At 41.2% G+C, this 24472-nt stretch overlaps 1 protein-coding gene and 1 long non-coding RNA gene across 3 annotated transcripts in view; both read right to left on the reverse strand.

Moving 5' to 3' along the window:
* Nucleotides 1-24472, reverse strand: part of CDH13 (cadherin 13) — a 1023179-nt gene that overhangs the window by 723050 nt on the left and 275657 nt on the right. The gene's annotated exons all lie outside the window — the stretch shown is intronic.
* LOC128313262 (uncharacterized) lies at nucleotides 4440-24228 on the reverse strand. The gene is made up of 3 exons (XR_008293713.1): nucleotides 19180-24228; nucleotides 6510-19146; nucleotides 4440-6278 (listed from the first exon to the last, which is right to left on the reverse strand). It is a non-coding gene; the product is annotated as an uncharacterized LOC128313262 (long non-coding RNA).

The following is a 24472-nucleotide window of genomic DNA, read 5'->3' on the forward strand; positions in this document are numbered from 1 at the left end:
ATATTTTCAAGGGAAATAATACTTTTGCCTTGTCACAATGCTTCACCTCTGCATAACTTTTAAACATTCAGGAAGACGGAAGGAGCAAGGTGAAGTTTTCTTTCCTTGCAAGTGAGACTTAATATCAGAGACAAGGGATTTTATTACACTGGGGTATCTCTACACCAAACAAGGAGGGGTCTGGCCCAAAGCAAAACTGAATGGAAACAAACAAAACAATACACAAATACACAACCCTTGATACATATTTCTGTAAAGGGCCTGAAGATGCTTTTTGTAGTTGTTGCCAATGGTGCAGAAATTCTTGCTTTACATCTCCTGGGGTTATGCTCTCAGCTTACGCTGAGTAGTCTAGAAAACATCATCTTAAAACCCATTTCTCACTTGATTTAGGGGCATTACTGAGATCTGCGCTAAGGATCTGCTAACTATGGCCTGAGGGTCAAATCTGGCCCCTAGCCTGTTTTTGTAAACAAAGTTTCATTAGAACACAATCATACCCATCGGTTTACATACCATCTACAGCCACTTTGGGGCTAGAGTGGCACCATCAAGTGACCAGAACAGAAACCTTATGGGGGCAGAGAGAGTGGGAGACACAGAATCAGCAGCAGGCTCCAGGCTCTGAGCTATCAGCATAGAGCCCGACATGGGGCTCCAACTCATGAGCTCTGCGATCATGACCTGAGCTGGAGTCAGATGCTTAATCGACTGAGCCACCCAGGCACCCCTCCCTGTGTATTTTTAAATTTTCTCTTGTTTAGATGTATTTTTAACTACCTTATTTGGTGTAGTTTGTATAAACTGCTTTACATTGTACTTTGTGAAATGAAGCCGGAAATGGACAAGTAAGTAGGTAGACAGATTAGATACACAATGGATGATAGACAGATAGGGGCTTAGATATCCATCCAGCTGTATCTCACTAATCAGTTAAAAAAAAACAGTAAGTCCACAAGGGCGTACAATTCAATATGCATAGTTTTAGAGGGGGGCAGTAGTGGGCAGGTACTCAGGGTTTCTCAACAAACGTTCACATTGTGGGCCAGATAATTCTGTTGAGGGACTGTCCTGTACAATATAGGATTAGCATCCCTGACCACTGCCCCTTAGGTCCCAATAGCATTCTCCTTCTCCATTATGACAAGTATTATCTCCGGACATCGCCAAATGTCCCCTGGGAAGAAAGTCCCCATGCTCACCCCAACCTACAGAAACCAGCTCCCTTGTGTGTTGACCTCTTGACACACTCTTCTGTCCATTTGTTCTGTCCTGTTAAGAGATCGGCAAGCTCAGGGAGTCTAACACTCCCTGAGGACACAAAGTACTGGCGAACACTTTGGGCAGCAAACTTCTTCTATCAGGTTAGGCCATGCCTGTGTGAATCATCCAGCAAAGGCTTGGCACTGCTGAGTGTAATAAAATCCAACCCCATAACTGGACTTCCAGATTAGGGGCCTTCCATAGCCTTTTCGTCATGCTGGACAAAGAGAGCTGAGGTCTGTCATGTACTCTCAGCCCTGGTAAGATGTTTCTCCTGATCTCTAATGACAGTAATGAATTAAGTAATGGCTAAGTAATGAATTGGGTTATTTCCTAAGGCTGCAGATGAAGAGAAATTAAATACTCAATCTCGAGGGGTCTGAGTTGATAAAGGGCTATTTAAGCGCCTTCACAGAAGTGGAAGCAAGGCCTGAATAAGACGCAGAGCCCGACAATATTTCCAGAACCTTCTTTCTCAACAGATTGCGGAATCGGTCGAGGCTCATACTTGCAGAAAAATGTGAGATTATTTCAAGGATGCGGGAGGCCAAGTCACATGACAAAGGGAACTAGGTTCATTATCAGAACATTTTGTCTTGTTTACACCAAACATCTAGAGACTGAATTTTGAGACATCTGTGTAATTGATTGCAGCGGTCTAAATTGTATCTCAATTGATATATCCTTAAGGGCAAGGGTAGGCTTATATTTCTTGTTCCCCAAAGTGTTCTGGACATAATAAGTGGTCAATTAATATTTGATCGACTTGATAGAAGCCGGTGGTTTTATCCACAGATACTGTGTCAAGCATACATTGTCTCATAACACTGAAGCCATCAGTCAGAGCCTCAAACAGAAGGAAGGAACTGTCTATTTTACCCAGAAAGGATTTTCAAAGTCTTATGCTAATTAAACTTTTTTTTCCCCCATGAATTCTTCTTCCATTTAAGTCATATAAACTTTCACTACTGGATAGTTAGTTTTATATACTAAAAGACAAAATCTTTCACAGACATTTCCATCGTTACAACATAATTATACTTAAGGAGATCCATCTTGCAAAGAGTACATTATGAGGACCTATCTGTTCTATACTATCATATCTGACTCATGCTGCTAAAGCAGTATAGAATACACACATATGGAAAGAAGAAATCATGCCTATATTTTTTTCTATGCATAAGAAAGGAGTCTGTAACAAAGACAATTAGGATGCAAGAATAGAAGATAGGTAAGTAGGAAATGGCAATAATTCTAAATGCGAAACTATCAAATCAAATATGTAATTAAATGTATATAATTCAAAAGTGCAATTAGTCATGCACCATAAGATTTTTTGGATACATATTGATAGGGTTAGGGCAGAGCTACTATATTAAAATGAGAATCAATTAGCTCATTCTTTTTGAGGCATACAAATAATTCAGCTCTTCCAGGGAGGCAATCAAGGATACTGGATAAAGCATAGTCTTAGAGTAAAGCAGAACTGAGTGCAAACATAGGGTTCACCACATTCTAGTCCAGGGACCTTGGATGTCGGTAATCGGAGGTCATGCGATATCATGATCTACTGGGAAACGGGAGTCCCAAACAAGGTATCAGAACTCATCAGCTTTATGACCTTGGGCAAATCATTTATTCTATTTGAGCTTCAGGGTCACATATCTACAGTGAAGCTATTCTACCTCTACTTGAGTATCTTCCTTGTTTTATTGGCATTATTATTTCAGGCCAGTGCATATACAATGTGGTTCACATCAACCAAGTCAGTGCACCCATCATAAAGTGAGGTGACAGCTGAGTGGGCATGTCCCGGAGTGCACACCTGTAAAGCACTTCTCAACCTAAATGACATCTACTGGGAAAGGCATTTCTGATCTCTTTAGGTTACGTCCTCTGGCATGTATTATAGTCTGTACTTCTACTCAGAGTACTTACCACAGGATATTTTAAATGCCTATGTGAACAGGAAAATGATGAAAAATTACCATCCTTGAATTGGCACAAAGATAAATATAAAAGCCAAAAGAACAGAACATAGTGCCAAAATAGAGCACACATATGTAGCCATTCAATTTACGACAAAGAGGTCATTGCGACTCAGTGGGGGAAAGGATTGTCTTCTCAGTAAATGGTGATGGAGAGATTATAAAAAATAATAATTCTTGATCCTTCATACCAAACACAACATTAATTTGACATGAAAATCCATAATGGAAATTAAAGAAATCAAGTTTTTAAAAGGCATAGTAGAGAATGTTTGTGACCTTGGGGCATGCAAATATTAATTGTTCTTCATTAAAATATAGAATATCTGTTTATCAAAAGATACCAATAAGAAAGTTAAAGACAAGCAGAGATTTGGAATACACACATTTATCAAAGACTTAAATTCAGAATATGTAAAGAACTTAAATTACCACTAAGGGAAGTTCTTCTTAAATTTAACAAGGTCTTTCATTCTGGAGAACATCTTGGGTCTGCATATAAGTAGTCACAATTGCACCGTAGTGAAAGATCAGGAACTGAGAACAGACTCATAGCACAGAGCAGGCCCAGCATGGAGGATAGAAACCTAAAGAAAAGCGATGGGAAGGGAGGCAGGACAAGACAACTGTGGGAGGTGAGAAATCAGAACTGGAGGTAGACAGCCAAAGAACATGTGCCTGATGCCTGAAGAAGATTTTAGAATAGTCATGTTTAATATTCCACTCGGAGTTGATACAACCTCCAAATGCAACTTCCCAGAATTTCAGTAAAGTGTGCTACCCACATAATGCTTTATGTGAATTTTTTGTGAAAAAAAAGGAGGGGCCATTTTCTACATGTGGATTGTGGAATGTGAACAAAACAATAAGGCAAAAAAACTAAATAAGCAGAAGCATGGTCTTGGAGCCAGGGTGACCAATGACATGTGAGCTCCATGAAATCCCCAAAGTTTGTAGACATCACTAAACATTTGCAAGGCATGGAATGGAGGTTTGGCCCTATGTTGTTTACATTTCATAAGATGGGAGATCCCAGGTGACATCAGTTACATATTTTCATTGCCTCTTTCCCAGCAAGCTCTTTGAGAGCAAGGTTTATGATAGGAGCTCAAAAATATTTGATGGAGAAGGAAGGAAAGGAAAGGAAAGGAAAGGAAAGGAAAGGAAAGGAAAGGAAAGGAAAGTGAGAGGGAGGGAGAAAGGAAGGAAGAAAGAAACAAAGAGACAGCAAGAACAGAAGAGAGAGAGAGAAAGAAGGAAAGAGTTCATGAATGAAATTTAGGCATTTCATTCATGTTGGTCAGTTTTCAGAGTTTCGATCGCTTTTTACCTCTTATTTTGCTGGCGTCTTTTCATTTGTCCATTTTTCTATCATTTGCCAGCAACTCCCAGTCACATGCTTGCGGTATTGTCCATCTACAAAGCAACATTTCTGCCCGAATGTGCACCTTCTCCATTTGGAACATGAGTTGCACTATGGCATACAACGATTCAAATGCATTTCCAAAATAATTACTCCTCTTTCATACCCAAGGCTTGTTATCTGAATAAATGTTTCCCTAATAAAGTGTGCAGCTGGGTTGAGTTTGAGAACTACAACAATTAGGAGTCATGGGACAAGAGCTCAAAAAAGGGTTCCCTTTAAACACCAGCGTTTGCTTCCTACATCCCTGATTAGGAGGAGCGGGGCCTGTATGTAACTGCCAACACAGTGCTGATTGCTAATCAAGTGGCCATGGTATGTGTGAGCAAAAGAAAATTAGAAAACAAACATAGATGCTGATTAGTTTTCTACAAACATCTTGAAAGATGTGTGAAGCAGGAGCCAGCTAAGGTGAGGGAAGCCAGAAAGATCTGGTGCTATGCCAACCTCACCTGAGTCAAATCTGGAATTAAAAAACAAAACAAAACAAAACAAAGAAACTAGAACAGTGCACTAAACTGATAACAAAACCCACATGGATCTGTGGGGTAAAGAGTAATAAGGCAAATAACCACAGTTAGAACTGTTAAGGTTTGTACCCATCTTTACCATTACACAAGCAGTGAGGTTCAGCTGCTCACTCTAGCTTCAGGATGACTTCATAAGTTGGTTGTTAATTTTACCACCTTCATTTTACAGGTATATATATAAAAAAAGAGGGTAATTTGTTCAAGGCAACATATATGTCCAAAGTAGGGTTTTTGCTGAGATCTTCATTCCCAAATGTTAGGCTTAGCATCCTACCTACAGTGGAGTGAAATACACCCGCATTAGCCACAGGCTCATACGTGTTATCAACACTGCAAGTAACAAACAACTTGAGAAATGGGTAAACTAAGTTCAGACATTCAGGGACCTGGGACTAAACATTGTAGTTCACGGGAACCAGAGGGAAGGAAATGTTTCTTAATAACACCCGTTCCGCAGGAAACCAGAAGGCAACAACAGTTATGGAGGAGTCTGGGAACACTGAATGTTTTCCTTCTCATAGGGTGAAATCATCAATCGTGTACCTGAGAGTCTGTACTCCAGGATCTCACCTGAACGGTGGTTTAAGAACACGCATGAGTTATTATTACTGTTCTGTCAGCTGGTGCACCTGTGACTCACCTAAGTACCAAATTTTTTAAACATCTGAAAGATAATACGAGTTCTGCCCTTCATTTTGCTCATGAAGTGATTTGTGAATGGCACGTGAACTTTGTGAGCCTGTATCTCCGGGTGGTGCCTGGAAATGTGCTGGGGCCCACTAATCCCAGCTTGTGAGAACCAATTATGTATATCTGGTGGTGTGTTGGTAGCTATTTCTGTCTTGAGTCATAGTGGGAGTATTTACACCCCAGAAATAGGCCAACACTACAAATTATGGATTTTTTCTTCCCCAGAGAGCCAGTTTCCAAACATATACCAGCACATCACTAGATATATTTTTAATGTCATTAATTTTTTTCTGCACATTGACTTTTATTTTTTTTTACTTACATACATTCATTTAAAAAGGAAACCATATCACTACTGTACATAGAAAAGCAACATGGGGGCACCTGGGTGGCACAGTCGGTTAAGCGTCCGACTTCAGCCAAGTCACGATCTCGCGGTCCGTGAGTTCGAGCCCCGCGTCAGGCTCTGGGCTGATGGCTCAGAGCCTGGAGCCTGTTTCCGATTCTGTGTCTCCCTCTCTCTCTGCCCCTCCCCCGTTCATGCTCTGTCTCTCTCTGTCCCAAAAATAAATAAACGTTGGAAAAAAAAAAAAAAGAAAAGCAACATGGTCTTACACAAATAGAAGGTATGCTTAAGGAGAAATCCCAGTGGAAACAAAACAGTGTTAGGGCATCCCTAACTAGATAATGGTGCTTGCAAAAAATAATGATCTTGAGTTTACCTTCTGTTCCGTAAAAAAAAAAATAAGTAAAAAAATAATTAGCAAGCACAGAGAGGTGTTAAAAATACACAGAGACTATGGTGAGTCTTTCTACTTGAGGCGAAGATAGAGACAAATTTGCTCATTCATCTGACAGAGAACTGAAGCACTCGGAGCTATTTAATACTGTGCTCACTCTCTTCTACAGGCGACTTCTAGGGGCGCCTGGGTGGCTGAGTCAGTTAAGCAACTGACTTCGGCTCACATCATGATCTCGCGGTTCACAAGTTTGAGCCCCGTGTCGGGTTCTGTGCTGACAGCTCAGAGCCTGGAGCCTGCTTCGGATTCTGTGTCTCCCTCTCTCTCTGTCCCTCTCCTGCTCATGCTTTCTCTCTCTCTCTCTCTCTCTCTCTCTCTCAAAAATAAAATAAAAATGTTTAAAGGTGACTTCTACACCAGAGAAGCTGCCAGTGTCTTGCCAACTATCTCAGACCCTACTCCATTTCACCGTGCTCCAGTCTTCTGATGGCAGGGTCTGTAGCTCTGTGTTTGAGGACTTTCCTCAGACCCACAGAAGATTGCTTGGCCAGTGTTAAAGCCCCTCTGGTGCGAAGTGCTCTGGAATTAACACCCTTTTCACGGGAGTAGCCCTCAACTGGTTGAGTTGAAGTACAGTCAACTAAAGAGAATTGATGTATCAATACTCTTTTTCCCTCTTTCCCCAGGTGGGACAACTCTGAGGCATGCCGTCTACCTCATTTCTAGAGTTTTCTTACGGGGTTAATCTTTAGTTACCTACCATGGCTCAGTATGGGACCTTACACTGCCTGTCTTTCCTGTCTCCTATCCATTTCTGATGCCCCCTGAGCCCCCTTAAGAAAGGACCTGCACTCACATCTCTGTTTCTTCTTGGGAACCCTGATTAAGACACACACAAAGCCAGGGGGCCTGGATGGCTCAGGCAGTTAAGCGTCTTACTCTTGATTTCAACTCAGGTCATGATCTCATCATTTGGACTCTGTGCTGATGGTACAGAGCCTGCATGGGATTCACTCTCTTTAGCTCCTTTTATCTCTGCACCACCCCCTTCACACTCTCTCTCTTTCTCTCAAAATACATAAAATAAACATTTAAAATTGTTTTTAAAAACACACAAAGTCATCTCATGTGTTCCCACTGGACCAGGGACCGGGGCCTTAGCCGTGTCCTGACAGAAGGCCAGTGCTGGGGCCGGCCATGTTATGTTGGCGTTGAGCCATCTTCCTAACCTAACCACACGGACTTCCCATACTTGAGACACTCTGGAATGCTCAGTATTGAAATTGCCTCATTATCTCCTCTAAGGCTGGTGATCATTGATATCTGAGAGGGCTAATCTAAAAGAAACATTGATCATTTAATCCTCTCAGCTCATTGAGTGCTCTTCCTGAATCAAGTCTGATCACCAGGAAGCTTAGCTCTCTGTGGGAATGCATTCACCTTATCAGGATTCCTTTTCATGTCTTTACTGAGGTAAGATATACAAAGTAAACCAGGAGAAGAAAGTTTTTATACCTCTGGCAAAATAGCTGTTGAAAAAGCTATTCCTTGTATAACTCAAGAGCTCTTTTCCATAAAGACTCTTAAGACACATTCCTACCAGACATATACGCAAATGGAAAAATTGTGTCTTCCCATTATGTAGCATGCTTCTTCTCTCTCTCTCTTCTTTATCCAAACAATGAGAACTATGTAAGGCAACACATTTCCATCTTTTCCCACGGTTATGTGGAAACTCAAAGCAAATTTGGTACTAAATATTAAAAATTATATCCCTCTACTCTTTTTCCATATTGTGTTTTATGTGTTTTAAAATCATTTACCTTTGTGCAATTGTACTTTAATAAACTATTTAAAAACCTTTAAAAATAAATGTGGTAGATATAATCAATGAATATACAACGTTAAATCTATAAACAATCGAAATACTGTCTTTGCTACAAAATAGCTTTAGAAGGGAACAGGTAAATGTTAGTAAGGCTTAACTCAGGATCTGCATTTGGTTCACAGGAAGAACAAAGTTCCTGTGCATTCAGAGATAACAACACATGGAGGATCAGTGGGTAACCTCCAAGATCACTGGCTTGCAAAGATATACATATTTATTCATTCAGTCAGTCACAGATTTTGTATAGCTACCATGTGTAAGGTACTTCATTAGGGTTAGAAATAGCTCTCTGAGAAAACAGGTGTTGATTCTGTTCTCATGGAATTTATAATTCAATTATAGTGTGTGTGTGTGTGTGTGTGTGTGTGTGTGTGTGTGTGTGTGTAAGAATAGCCTCAATTCAAGACTATTTCAACTGACCTCAATGAAAAGGAAAACAGCAACAAAGGGAAATAAGGAAACAGCTTTAGAAACATGATTGTGGATATTTATGCAAATGGGTCTTGATATCTCTGAGGCTGGCACATTGCATGAATCATGGCTTGTATTATAGCCACTCCAGGAAAAACAAAAAACAAAAAACAAAAAAAAACAACCCACAAAGCAATGGAGCAATGAATGTGGCCACCCTATCAGCAGGGAACGGGCATTTATGGAATTAGTTTAATGCCACTTATTATTTTTATTTTCTTAACAAAACAGAACTGAGAACCCCATGGTTGTCACCTGTTCAATGGTACATGACGCCTTGAAAGAATCTGAACACCATCATGGGCACCATTTTGGTTATGGTAATGCCATGCTGAGGTCATGGCAGAGAGGCCTTGATGAAGAAGCATCTCTTCTCTTGGCACTATGTTGCCATATACTTCAAAGGCGAATTCTCAGGGGAATCAGTGAAGATCCAGAGAACTTGATACCCAAGGGGCAAATGGATTGACCACACCTCCCCATCCCCATCTATCCTTGCCCTAAACCTTCACAAGTCTGCCCCTTTGGGGGGATAATACACACAAGTAGAATCAATGCTATCTATTCTCAATTTTTGTCCCCAGTATTTGTCAGGGTCACAGACTTTCATAGTTAGGGCAGGAACTTTTTAATATGAACTTCACGGTCTACAGCAGTGGTTCTCAAAGTAAGATCCTGGACCAGCAGCATCACCATTGTTAGAAGTCTTTAGAAATGCAAGTTCTTGGGCCCCATTCCTGACCTTCTGTGTCAAAAACTCTGAGAGGGGAGCTCACTGTTTAAGTGAAGCCGTAGGTGATTCTGATATAACCTCAAGCTGAAGAGGCACTGGGTCAAGACTCAGAATGTTCTGAGTTGTTTTCCATGTAGGTCACTTTAACATTTTTCTTAACCACCCAGTGCTAGGAAAGCATGTTGGGAAATAGTTGTGTTTCATTTATCCAAATAGCACCCAGGCCTTGACACCAGATGGACTTTACATAAATAGTTGTGAGCTCTTTTTCCACACAACTGAAAACATGCCTCTAGAATCATTTGAGTCAGCCATGCTAACACCTCGTAAAACCTCCTCACTCAAAGGCCTACTATTTAGAAAGAGAGAAAAGAAAACCACTAAGACAACACGGTGGCCTTACAAGTAAATTTGAATGCTAACTCCTGCTTTTATTTATGATTCTAAGTCACGGATCCCCACAAATTTACCAAGTGCAGCTCACTGTTTGGAGCCAGGTACGGAATCTAACCACTGTTCCTATTATGTTAATTGCTGATAATTCAGCCTACCATTTCAGTCTACCAAATTATTTTTAATTCTTGAATCTGTTATCAGAAGTATCAACCAGAAAAACACGCCATCAATACATCAAATATTTCTGCTCATCATGTCTTCCTTGATGTCAGTGATAAATGTAAAGGTCTTTGCTGAGGGACAAATGCTAGGCCTGCCAACAGAAACCTTCCTCCAGCAGACATGATCCCATGTAGAACTGTATTTCAGTAAAGGTCATGCACACAATCTTGATCTCACTTGATCAGTGTTTGCATGATAGTTTTTGCTCTGCCTATAAGTGTTGTCTTGGGAAGCCCATCAATTCTTAACAACGGAGTTATCCTCTATTTTAATGGAGAAGTTTATGGAAAAAGTTAAGATTTTCCCTTATAGATCAGCTAGAAAGAGCCAAACCCACATGACTCTTGGAAAATGATCTCTTCACCTCTTTAGGAATTACTGCCCAAAAAATAACAGTATAAAAATGGGGCAGGCAGAACTGAATTGGGGTTGTTAAAAAAAAAGATGTCCAGTTAGGTTAAATTTATTTGAATTTCAGATAAATAACAAATACTTTTTTTAGTATAAGTATGTCCCAACTAGTACATGAGACATACTCATGCCAAGAAATATACTAAAAGAATTGTAGCATTATTTGCCTCCACTTATATGACCTATGCTCTTGACCACTAATCTAGAATGACTTCCTTCCTTCAACTGGTGAACCCACATGTCTGTCCTCATGCAAAGCAGCAACATCCTTCTCACTGACTGAAATGACATATTATATATATATATATATGTAAGCACAGAATGTGGCAAGGGGCGCCTGGGTGGCTCAGTCAGTTGAGCGTTCAACTTCGGCTCAGGTCATGGCCTCGCAGTCTGGGAGGTCGAGCCCCGCGTCGGGCTCTGTGCTGACAGCTCAGAGTCTGGAGCCTGCTTTGGATTCTGTGTCTCCCTCTCTCTCTCTGCCCCTGTCCCTCTCATGCTCTGTCTCTCTCTGTGTCAAAAATAAATAAACATTAAAAAAAAAAAAAGAAAGAATGTGGCAGCAGCCTGGACCGCGGACTCTTTATATTCAGCAGACACTGTCTGAACATCCACTCATGGCCCGACTCCACGCTAGGTGTAGAGCAGGTGAAGGACAGGCCCCTGTCCCACGGAACTTCTAAGGCACCTTAACTCCTACAACCAAAGAAACCCTTGATATCCAGTTGTCGTGTCCACATTGTTCACCAGACTGCCTGACTTCGGTTCATGCCCAGAGCATCAAGGGCTGAACCACTGAGGCATTTTGCAAGGTGGAAGGTGGAGTGCATGTTCCAATCTTTCCCAGAGCAGATGTCTGTGTTTAGCACTGGAAAGTCGAATTCTCCACATTTACCAAAGACTACAACCATTTTTTTTTTCTTTTGTTATTAGACATGGTTTCAAAGCAGATTATTAATATGATTTCCTAGTTACCTTCAATTGCATCATGAGAAGATGCTATAGGGGGGAGCGAGATAAATGAGGCTAGGTACCCCTTCTAGTGCAGGAGGCGAGGACAACCTAAGTATAAGCGAGCCAGAAACAGGTTTCCCAGGCAGAATCACACGGATAATTACCTAATCACAAGAATCTAAGATTATTCCCCAGGGGACCTTTCAGAGGAGCAAATGAGGCCTTCTTTGTTTGGAATTCTCTTTGGTAGAGCATTCAGCCTCTTTGTTAATAGACACAGCACTGTTTTCTGAGAACCAGCAAGACTTGTATCTGGGGGGAACGACAAAGCCAGAGGCCTAATATTATAGGCTTCAGGTAAAGGCAAGCTTTAAGCCACAGAATTTTAATCTAATTTGGGAACAGGAGTGATTTATGTCCTCCCTGATAGGTCATCATTTCCTGAAAAGGAAATGGAAGGGGGGGGGGGTGTTTTATCCTCACTGCCCTTCTTACCTAGGGTGAATTTGGACATTGATTTATGTAGGCATCTCCAAAGCTCCATAGCATTAATTTTAAGTGCTCAATTGAAAATGATATATTTGATGGCATAACTGCTCAGAATCCTAAGAACACAGTTACATGTTTATTAAAGGATAATTACAAACTCCTACCCGCAAAGAGAGTAGTTGGGGAGCTCTTTGTGAAACTATGGCTCTGAAGAGGTTCCTAATTTTAATAAATCATTTGTTAAAAAGTACATACATCGGACGCATGAGAAGGAAATCTGTATCTGTGACATCCCCTGTACCAGCTATAGAGCCACTTCAAAATGGAAAACACCCAAATGTGACTCATATTTAACACACCTGTGTTTAATACAATGCATATAAAGTGCTCACAAAGTGCCTGGCATGTGTTAAATGTTAGCTATCGAGCTATTACAGTATTTAAAAAGATAGGGTGCCAGCCAGACACAAAAGACAGAATGCTGTATGACTACATTTACATCAAGTTCTGAACAGGCAAACTAATCCATACTGTTGACAGTCAGAAGACTGTTAGCCTTCTGGAACAGTGGCTGGGAGGGCACAGGGGCTTCCAGGGGCTGGCCCTGCTATTCCTCTGGGTTCTGGTTACATGTGTGTGTTCTGTTTGTAAACACTCATCTAGCTGCAGATTTGTGACTTCTACACTTTATGTATACTTCAGGAAAATGGTTGGAAACATAGCGTCAACCTGATTCAAATTATAACATAAACATTTCTTGAAGGTGATCCAATAATTGTAAAAATACACATGATGGTTCCAAAAATGCATGATGAACACCATCCATACCACTAAAGCTCAGAAATCTCTGAGAGAGCAAGTGCCTTGCAAGCACTGATCAAACATGACGCTATCTATTTTGGTAATATTTAACCCAGACCAATATTGTGAGAGAACTCTTTGCATTCCAATGTCAGAAAAATAGAGGCTTTAGGGGCACCTGGGTGGTTCAGCCCATTAAGAGTCCGACTCTTGGTTTTGGCTCAGATCATGATCTCATGGTTCGTGGGTTCGAGCCCCGTATCAGGCTCTGCGCTGACAGCGTGGAGCCTGCTTGGGATTCTCTCTCTCCCTCTCTCTCTCTGCCCCTCCCCTACTCACACTATTTCTCTCTCTCAAAATAAATAAATAAAACTTTAAAAACAAAAATCAAATAAATGAAAAACACAGAGAGGCTTGATTAATAAATAGAAGAGTGGACACAAAAGAAGACAAAGGGGATGCCTGGGTGGCTCAGTCGGTTAAACGTCCAACTTCAGCTCAGGTCATGATCTCATGGTCTGTGAGTTTGAGCCCCACATCCGGCTCAGTGCTGACAGCTCAGAGCCTGGAGCCTGCTTTGGATTCTGTGTCCCGCTCTCTCTCTGCCCCACCCCTGCTTGTGCTCTGTCTCTGTCTTTCAAAAACGAATAAACATAAAAAGTTAAAAAAAAAAAGAGAAGACAAAGGGTTTCAGTTAATCTGAGTAACACAGTGTTCATCCCAATCACCAACCATTCCAGTGATTTCCAAGTAAATGTCAGATATAATAAAAAGTGTAAGCTCTTTATAAATCTTCCATTACTTCAGGATTTAAAAATAATAAAGGAGTTGGACCATTCAAATCTGTGAATTACTGAAACCTGAGGAGTTTTTAAAGGACCTATAAAACTCTCCTCTTGGACAGTTTTTATTTATGTAGGAAACATCTAATTCTCAAGACAAGGTATTATGATGAATGCAAATGAAAATAACAATATTCCATGTTGATAGTTTCCAGAGCTGGTGAGGTTGTGGGGACAAGAACACTTTTAAACGCTCTCAGTGGCAGGATGAATTGGTAAGACCTTTGGGAAGGCAATTTGGTATTATCTGTCAAAATTTTAAATGGGCCCATCTTCAATGCAGTGATACCATTTCTAGAATTCAATCCTACATTCAAGGGGTCTGTGTGAAGACGCCATTTTGCAACACTTATAAGAGTGAAAAACTAGATGCAACCTCGATGCGCATCAGTTAGGGAAGTGGCCACTCATCAAACCATCAAAAACCTTAGGCAGATCTCCCTCCCTCCCACCTCGCCCCCCTCCCTGACAGACACACAAGAGAAAATGGGAAAATGGCAGACCAGTACTAACAGTATAAATGGTATGATCACATGGAAAAAATATTTTTGTATCTGCTTGTATACAGCTTGATAAACATCTAGAAGGAAACATACCAAATTACTTATAGTGGTTACCCCTTTTCTGGTACAATGGAAGTGACAGAGTAGAAACTTTCAGGTTTTAATTTTTTCACTTCCTTACTATTTTTTTTTTCAAAGAGCATATACAGCATTTATAATTACAGAAACTAAGACACCTAGAAAGAGGGAAAATGAAAGAATAATTTTGGTTTGAAAAGAAACAAAATCTATGTAGTGCTGGCACCTAACTTTAGAAATAAGCAGAGTCGGAGAAGCTCTGAATTGTCCTGTCCTGATGAGGGGTAAACTAAGTAGAAAAGCAACACAACATTGAAACTAAGGGTGTAGTTTTGAAAGCATCTACCCTGTCTCTGTGGGGACTGCCAACAGCCCCTTGCTTTGTGATTTAGCTCATCCCTTCATCTTCCTCCTTTGGCTTTCTTTGGAAGCTACCGCCACACCATAGTTGTGGTCCTAGGCAACCATAATTCCTGTGAGCACCCAATAAGACATGTTTGCATTTCTCCCAGGTCTCTGCTTTCTTGGCTCTTATCAGCTTCTCTGGGACCATGCTCCCAGATCTTGGGGTCCCTGTGAGTTCCAAGGATATACTAAGCCAGCAGCCCATACCTTCCCATTCTTTCCCATAGAGCTTCTTTGGTGCATTGATAAGCTGCCTGGTGTTGCTACAGGGTTCCCATATTCCTGTCTTCTTTTACAGAAAATTCCATGAGAGCTGGCCACACCCCAGCCTTCCACCCATTTGCTCCAGAGACTCTCCTAACCCCACCCCTAAATAAAACTGCTCATTCCTTCCTTTGCACCTTCCACTGTTCCCCATGCCACCTCTGTCACTTTACTCTGAGCACTGCATTTTACATTGTCTATGCTGTGGAAGAAATCCATTATCTACACCCAGATTGAATCTTGGTTCTACCATTTACTAACCATGATTTTATTTCTTTCTATCTACAAAATGCTATCAATTTTAGGACTAACCTCAAAGGGCTGCTGCAAGGATTAAATTAATAATCCTTAGTGGCACAATAAAACTGCTTAGTGCCCCTGTATGTATTAAGGATGGATAAATGTAAATGATTGTTAGAACCACATGCCTCCATAACTAGACTATGAGCTTATCAGCAATTTTATCTCACAGCCCCCATATGTACAAACAATAACCACTCTTTTGAAAGGGCTCAAACGTTGTTTATGAAGAATCAATTAGTTCTCTTGATGTTCAGTGACTCATTATTGCATACAGAAATGTAAAGAAACGTCATTAGCACTGATCCCTCATTCATTGGTCCTCTGTTGTGTGCTAGAGAGTGTGTCTGTGCTGAGAACTGAATGGTGAGTAACCGAGGCACGGTCTCTTCTGTATTATCACTCAGAGTCTAGACAGGAACCAGAGATATAACCAGGAAGTTGAAGTACAGTATGGTAAGAGATTTGATGGGGAAAATATCAGGCCTAGGAGGGAAAACACTAAGGGATAAATTCTAAGCTGAAATTTAAAATATAAATGGGAATTTCCCAGAGAAAGAAGAAGGAAAAATTACTGGAAGAGGGAAGACCATATTTGAAGACTCCTTACCTGTTTTTGGTCATCTGAACACCAAATCTTGACTGTTAGGCAGGCAGTGTCTACTCATATGAGGAATCCTTATATGATTTCAACTCAGAGGCTTTATGAAGATGGTAGAACATTGGCTGAAAATAGTTCAAGTTATACTTTCTGTGGAAGACTGAATTTCCCCAAAAGTGCTGCCACCATATATCGCATCTATAATGCTCTTCATATAACGTGAATTACAGTGACGTGCCTCTTGTCTTTGCATCCCCTTGAACCTCAGTGGAACTTTTCACTGCCCCAACCACTGTAAAATATGGTACTTCCATCTACCTTGCTCTTGAGATGCTCCCTGTTGGCACCAGCCACCATACTATAAGGAAGCCCATGCAGCCACATGTGGGCGTTCTGGCCAAGAGCCAGCATCAACCAACCCCCAGACACATTAAGGAACAAATCTTAAATGACTCAAGCTTCTGGTTGTTGAGTGACTCCAGCCTCCAAGCTGCTGCAGCTGACACGGTGAAAAACAGAGATGAACAGTCTCCATCGACCCTCCCAAATTGCATATTCATGAGTAAAATAAATGAGTGTTATTGCTTTAAGCCACTACATTGGTAGTTGTTTGCTACACAAATATAACTAGACACTGGTATAAAAGCATAGCAGAGTACATCGTAGTCATTAGTGGATGGGTGACAACCCTTCACCAACAAAGCTAAGATGAGAACTCAGGTTTGGTTGGAGTCGTCCTGCCCATCCCTCAGATTTCAGAGAGGTCGAATTGACTATAGCTACAAATATGGAGAGCAGCAGAGTTGGAATTCTTACCTAGCTTAGTCTCCAAAACTCATGTGCCTAAAGAGCTAAGAGATTTGGCCTCCATCTAGTGATCTAGTGATTGTTGCCTTCACTAGTAACCTAGACTTCTGCAGAAAGAGTCAAGCCCAAAGCCAAGGATAAGCTTTATGGTACAGGGAAGAATGTGGGGACATCATTTCTAAGAATAGTGTTGAGAACCAAAGTGCAAGTCAGAACAGGCTGAGAGTGGTTTGGGGCAAGTTTTATTATCCAAATAAGTGTTCCCAATAAGGACCCCTAAAGTTAGTAGGAAGTGGGGTGTGAAAACAGTTTAATACCTTTAAAGGCATCCTGAAAGGGTCAGAAAACTATGGTTCGCTGGCCAAATCTGACCCACAGGCTTTCTATAAAAAAGAAAGGTTTATTGGCACACAGCCACACCCACTCATTTACATATTGTCCATGGCTGTGTTTGTACTACAATGGCATGGAGTTGAAGAGTTGCACCACAGACCATATGGCCTTCAAAGCCTCTAATATTTATTATCCAATCCTTCAAAGAAAAAGTTAGCAACCCCTGTCACAGTGGAATGTATCTATTTACCCAAGATAAAGTTGCACAGTCTAATTAAAATGTCTTTTCATTTATTTATTTATTTTTTTATTGTTGTCTGGAATTCTACCAACTCTCCTGCTGGTTATCCTGTGTCGATCAGAGGCTCTGGTTGGCAGTTCTGCAAGTCTTTGTTGAATTTTTTAAAATGAGAAAACTCATTATTACCTAACAAAAGGAGTTTGTAGACAGAATGTTCCAACAGATGGATTCCAGGGAGAAAACAGGGGAAAAAAAAAAAAAAAGTAAGACAAGTCCTTGGTGGTAAAGAGCTTGGAGACAATGAATCTGGAAATTACAGGATTGAAGTGACAGGCAGAGAGATACCAAGGACAGACATTGGTTTGTCTCATGTAGAGGTTATAGACTCAAGGCCTGCGGGCCATATCTGGCTCGTTGACATGTTTTGTTTCCCTTAATATAGAGCCAATATTTAAATAAAATGTGTACTTGTTGGCAGGCAGTTAAGGCTAGCTGGCCCAACACCCATTCCTAACTCCCTTCTGCCTGGCCTGGCTTCCACGACAGCTGAGGGGGTAAATACTTTCCGAGCCTAGGGTGCAGGTAGGGTGACCACCTGATCTGTCCTCCTCAGTGAGACTTAGGCAGAACTCTGTCAGGCATTTCCATGGCCAGTGTCGGCTTGCCTGATTAAAGAGTGGCACTGCCTTTTTTCCTTCTTCCTACCTTGAACACACACCATGCACGGTTTATTTCCAGCTCTCACTGATAAATGGGTGCATCAAGCAACAATGGGTCTACACTCCCATCTGGCAATTATTTGCAGGAACAGGGAGCAAATGCTCCCCTTTAAACACCGGTGTGGGTACTGGGTGGTCACAGTTGCACTGGGCCTTTTTAAAAATTGTATGTTAGCTCTTCTCTCTTTGATAAGGAGCTCAGGAGCTGTTGGGTATTACTGAGAGCAGACAGAAGCAGCACCCAGGAGGATCAGGGTCTCTGGTGAGCTCTGCCCTCCCTCATCCTCTCGACAAGGAGAATCATACAGCACCCGTCTGCACTTCATGGTGAAGAAAGCTAGGATCTCTTAAGATGATTAAAGAATGAAAAATAGAGACTGCACAATCCACCCACTTGAGCAATCAGAGTATTATTCTTACATGGTGCTAAAGTCTCCTGAGAACTGTTTTTTAAGTAAAAAAAAAAAAGGAATATCTCTTTTTTTTTCAGACATGTATCAATGAGTGTCTCCAAAGTGCTTTAAAAACAAAAATTACCAGCTTTAACGAGGGGGTAATAACAGCACTAAGAACATCTGAGACAGTTCGTCCCTAATAAAATTCTAAATGTTAGCTAGTTCCATTACTCAAAGCTTTCACTCGGCACACACATTATTTATTATATCATTATGCATTCTGCAAAGCACTGGCCACGGTGACTTAAAAGAGGTGGTGCTATTGTACAGGAAACCTCACATTCCATATTGATAACGGTAACTCACCCGCTTTCCCGGTGTTCTCCGGGTTTATGTTAAAAGCTCTAAAAGTAGGCAGATGGCGGCTTTTCTTAAGGTGCTGGAATAACCTCAGGACCCCATTGACAACACAGGATCGGACGTAATGGCTCCAACTACTGAAGTGGTATTGAAGAAGTGAAAATCACAGCGAAATGCACAGCAGCTGAGAAAAAGCCAACATACTACCACCACCGCGGCTGCCACCTGAATAAATACTGTTTTGATTGTTCCCCCCTGGAACCACTCAATTGCTAGATGGATTGTATCCTAATTCTAAACTGGTTTTGTCTTTTTTTTACTTACTTACTTACTTACTTACTTACTTATTTATTTATTTATTTATTTATTTATTTATTTGAGAGGCAGAGAGAGAGAGAGAGAGAGAAAGAGAGAGAGAGAACATGAGCCAGGGAGTGGCAGAGGGACAGGAAGACACAGAATCCAAAGCAGGCTCCAGGCTCAGAGCTGTCAGCACAGAATCCAACGCGGAGCTTGAACTCACAAACCATGACATCATGCCCTGGGCCGAAGTTGGATGCTTAACTGACTGAGCCATCCAGGTGCCCTAACTTGTTTTTGTTTTTAAATAATGGTGACTTTGATACACTGGGTGGAGGGGATGGTGTGGGGTTTTACGTTGTTTCGGAACGAGGGAGTCAGCAACTCTGCATTTTGTCCTAAAGCAACCATGTAGAAGGTAAGTCCTTCATCATTACCTTCTGTTTCGCTAAACGTGATCATCATCTTACAGAAACATTGTAGATAACTAGTTTCCCTAGGAAATGACTTATTTAGCCCTCCATCAACTTTGGTTCAATATAAGAATCTCTGATTCATGATTTATTTACCTATTAACAGTTCTTAGAGGTTCTGAGAAGCCAGCTGCCAGATACCTCAAGTCTACGGAACAAAAACCACTGCCTTTGGGGCCCAGATTAAGGGACTCTGTGATCACTTGCAAGGAAGAATGGTTGGAACTGCAGAACTACAATTCCAGTCTCCAACCCGTGATTTTTCTCTTGATCTTTAATTACAACAAATCATTTCCAATGCAATTAATAAAGACTGTTGTCTATGTCATAGAAGCAACAGAGAAGCAAAGTAAAAGGGGGGTGGAAGCCCAAATATTTATTAAGCACCTACCCTCTCCATGCTCCAGGCTTTTTCCCCAGAGTTCCCCATATGTTTATCTCAATAAATCACCGTGGCTAGTGTGATAAGTAGGTTTTTAAAACTTGGAAACTGAGTCTGAAGGGAGCAAGTGAATCTGTGGTGTGTGTGATGTCCCGTTAGATCACATAGACTCAAGGGACATGCCAGGGTGGGACTCCACTCTATGACACGCAGGAGAGTTGGCTTTTGCCGGAAAGCTTCCAGAGAGAGACTTAGCTCTTCAGTGTTCTTGTCCAGCTTCATCCCTTTATAAAGTGTCAAGAACAACAGCATCAGCAACTACAGTCATGGACTGAACCCTTGCTGTAAATCAGACATGATCTGAAGTGTGCTGCATATGCCAGTCTTTACACCAACTTTATCCACCTGCCGATTCATTCACGCATGTAACAAATGTTCATTAGCTCCCACCTTGTGCCAGACACTGAGGAGCATGGGGGATGCTCATGGGACAGACATTATTATCCTCTTTTTACATATAAGGAAACAAAAGCTCATGAAGATAAACTCCAAATTATAGAGCGTGGCACAAACTGACTAGTGATTCACCAAAGAGATGTTTTCGGGCACGTGGCTGGACGAACTTTCCAGCCTCTCTTAGGTGAGGTCCCTCTGCACAGGAGTGGTGTTCCCTGCTACCAGGTCTGAATCATAAAACATTTCATGGGCAGTTCTCTTGAGAGCAAGAAATAAACTTCTAGTGGGGCGCCTGGGTGGCTCAGTCGGTTGAGCATCCGACTTCAGCTCAGGTCACGATCTCGCGATCTCGCGGTCTGTGAGTTCGAGCCCTGCGTCAGGCTCTGGGCTGATGGCTCAGAGCCTGGAGCCTGCTTCCGATTCTGTGTCTCCCTCTCTCTCTGATCCTCCCCCGTTCATGCTCTGTCTCTCTGTCTCAAAAATAAATAAACGATAAAAAAAAATTTTTTTTAATAAAAAAAAAAGAAATAAACTTCTAGTCAGTAAGCTGCTGGGTTTTGGAGGCTTATCTGTTATAGCAGCATGCATTATCTAATACATAGTTAGCAGAGGGTAAGGCCCGGAATTCGATCCAAACCTGTATGATCTGGGGCTTGTGTTCTAGGTATGGTGGGGACATTGCCCACCTTTGCTTGTCTGCAAGTTGTATATGCTGATCTGAGTTCCACTTCTGGATGGTGAAATGCTTTTCTCATTTCCTCTTCTGTAATGAAGGGCAGAGATTTGAATTCCATTTTCATGTGCCTTCCTTGCCTGCCTGTCCTAGTTCCTTATATGACATAGTTGTCTAGCCAGATAAAATTTAGCTTGCCAGTGGGCTCTGTAAAGTGTGAGGTGGAAAAGCAATGGAGGCAGGGCACCTGGGCGGCTCAGTTGGTTAAGCGTCCGACTCTTGATTTTGGCCCAGTTCATGATCTTGCACTTTGTGGACTTGAGCCCTATGTTGGGCTCTGCACTGACAGTGTGGAGCCTGCTTGGAATTCTCTCTCTCCATCTCTCTCTGCCCCTGATTGGCTCTCTCTTTCTCCCTGTCAAAATATATAAATAAATTTCTAAAAAGAAATGGAGAAAATCAAAAGATCAAGATTGACAAACTTTTAGCTAGACTGGCCAAGAAAAAAAAGGTGGTGGGGGGAGAAGACACAGATCACCAAAGTAATACATAAATGCAGAAAAAGCATTTGATAAAATCCAAACATTAATTCATGATAAAAACTCTCAATAAACTTGCAGTAGAAAAGGAACTTCCTTAACATGATAAAGTACATATACAAAAAAACCTGAATCTATCATCATATTTAATGGTATGAATGCTTTCCCTCTCTACTCTCACAGAGCCGTAGTCCATCTGAATGACAAATTGACTCTGTCCTGGTGCATGAGGTGACATCTGACCTTGAACCAGGCCAGTACCATCAGTTTATTTGGTCTCCTTTAGCCATGGAGCTGATTCATGGAGATACACATGACCCATGTTGATAAAAGTGAACTTTATTCTGGGGGGGGAATAGATCCTCTCTCCCTTGCAAAGGCTGTGGAGATAGAGCTTGGGCCTGGAAATACAGGAAGCTATTTTGACTGTCAAAACAAAACAAATCAAAACAAACAAACACACACACAAACAACCCCCCCCCCCAAAAAAAAACAAAAAGTGAAGAGAATGGAACCAACGTAGAAGAAAGCCAAGCAGAGAGATGAAGAGAAGAGAAAGTCCTAGTGATAGGCGGTATGTGAATGTAAATGCCCAGCCAGTCTGGAGGCCAGGACTGTTCATAGACTTCTCACATACACAAACCACAACACACCCTTTTGCCTTGACCAATTTTAATTGAGTTTCTGGCATTTACAATGGAAAAAGTCCTGAGTAACACAGGGGTTGTGAACCAATCCAGCTGTCCTTCTTCCTTGATTTTGACATTAGCCTTTGAAGGATCTCACTATTATCCTCATAGAATTTACAGAGTCCTTTTATAACTGCCCCACCCCCTACCTTTGAATCTAAGTCCTAATAGAACCGGGCTATTTACATTTTGTTTTCTAGTGTACCCCCAGTGCCCAGCACACAGTAGGTATTCAGTCAATATTTTCCAAATGAATAGAAATTTATGGATGGAGAGATGGATGGAGAAATGGTGACCAATGGATAGATCTGTTCAGAGTTTTACTAAGATTTAAGTTCATCTTCATGGTCTTTGATTTCCAGAACTTACAGTCTCTTTCAAAAATGTTGGCCTTGTGCATCTCTTATCCACTCACATGTCTCTTCTCCATGATGCCTCAAAAATTACAGAAATTGTTGCTGAGATTGTAATCACAATGTTCTCAGTGTCCTCTGTGAGAGATAATTCATCTAGTCCTGTAGATGTGAACTCGCTTAAATCAATAGGATGCACTTTTATCATCTTCTCGACTATCTTGGACTCCAATTTTCTCCTATTTATATTTTTCAACCCTTTTATGAGGTGATGATTATTTTCTTTGGTCATAAAAATGGAGGTAACCTGAGCCTGCGTGGTTCTGAGTTTACTCTGTCATCTTTTACCAGGGAACCGTCTGCTGGACAGCAGGTCTGCGCACAATTGCCTGGACAAACCTATTTCTACTGTCTTTGGCTTATTTGAAGCTTACAGTTGTCAAGAGGTTTTAGGCACCTATGCAGTTATGATGGGTCGTGCTCCTCATATACACCTCAGTTTATTTTATATGCTGTCTTTTAAACCAAGTTTATTAAAGAAGTCCATATTTTGTCACCACATACCTCTGGGGATATATGTTCTCTCTCTTTCTCCTTTCTCAATGATCTTTCAGGGTTTTGCAATTCTATAATCAGAATTTCCCTTTGAAGAATGATTGTTTCTTCTGTTGCTGTGCTGTGTTGGTGTATCCAGTTGTTAAAAATGTCTACTTTTTTCTCTGCATTTGAGCTCAAATATTCTTTCCCCCAAACCGGACACCTGTCTGGCTTAAGCCTATATGCCCTTCTGGTGGACTTACTACCATGAGACCAGCATGGTCATGTTCTTCCATGGACCCACTGACCCCATGGTATCGTCTAGCCCCCCTAGAGTTAATGTGGCCTGTTCCTCCCTCCCATTTGTGAGTCTTCCATTTACCTTCTCTGATGACACCAGACATTCAGCCTTCCTTCCTCACTGACCCCACTCCCCATAAGTTACTGTTGTTCCGTCATATTGGTTTGGAGACAAAGGCCCCGCGCTCTCATCTGCCCCCTCATATTTCTCAGTAATCACCTTTACGGTGAGTGGCCGTGTGAGTGCATATGGGAGCTTTCCAGTTCTTCAGTCTTTGAATATTTCAACATATTTCAGTCTGCTACATGTTAATCAGAACTATGGCAAATACAATTTTGTCTAAGAAAAACCCAAATGTGTCACATAAGAATGCAGAGATATAAATTCTATATATTTTGCAACCATCTTCCACTGGGGGAAGATTCTCTAAGCCTCCTGCCTTCTTAATTCATAAATAAAATTAAGAGATATGACAATCACATATTTCAACAAGTGTAAAAATGCTGACAACATCACTAAATATGCTACCAGGCTTTGTGTGTGTGTATCTATCATGGTGTTTTCAGAGTCTTCCTTTTATTTGAATTATTTGTACCTGAATCTCTCACCGACTATACTGAGCTCCTTGGAGCCCATGGATTAATTTCTTTCTGCATTCCCTAATGTTCTGCATTCCCTAATGTTCTGCATTTTCGAATGTGGTCATGTATGTGGAAGATAATGAATACATGTTTATCCCATGGAGCTGAACTTTGAACTCTACATAAAATCATAAGAGCATAAAAAGGAATACACCGTCTGGAGGCATTTAAATGTTGTCATCTACACAGAAACGTCTGATGTATTAAATGCAAATGACTTTAAAGTACTAATTAAAACAGTCAAAAAGGCTTCTGCTCAGAAATGTTTTGAGCATGTCCCT

Source organism: Acinonyx jubatus, chromosome E2, assembly GCF_027475565.1.
Source record: "Acinonyx jubatus isolate Ajub_Pintada_27869175 chromosome E2, VMU_Ajub_asm_v1.0, whole genome shotgun sequence".
In the NCBI taxonomy this organism is placed as follows: Eukaryota; Metazoa; Chordata; class Mammalia; order Carnivora; family Felidae; genus Acinonyx; species Acinonyx jubatus.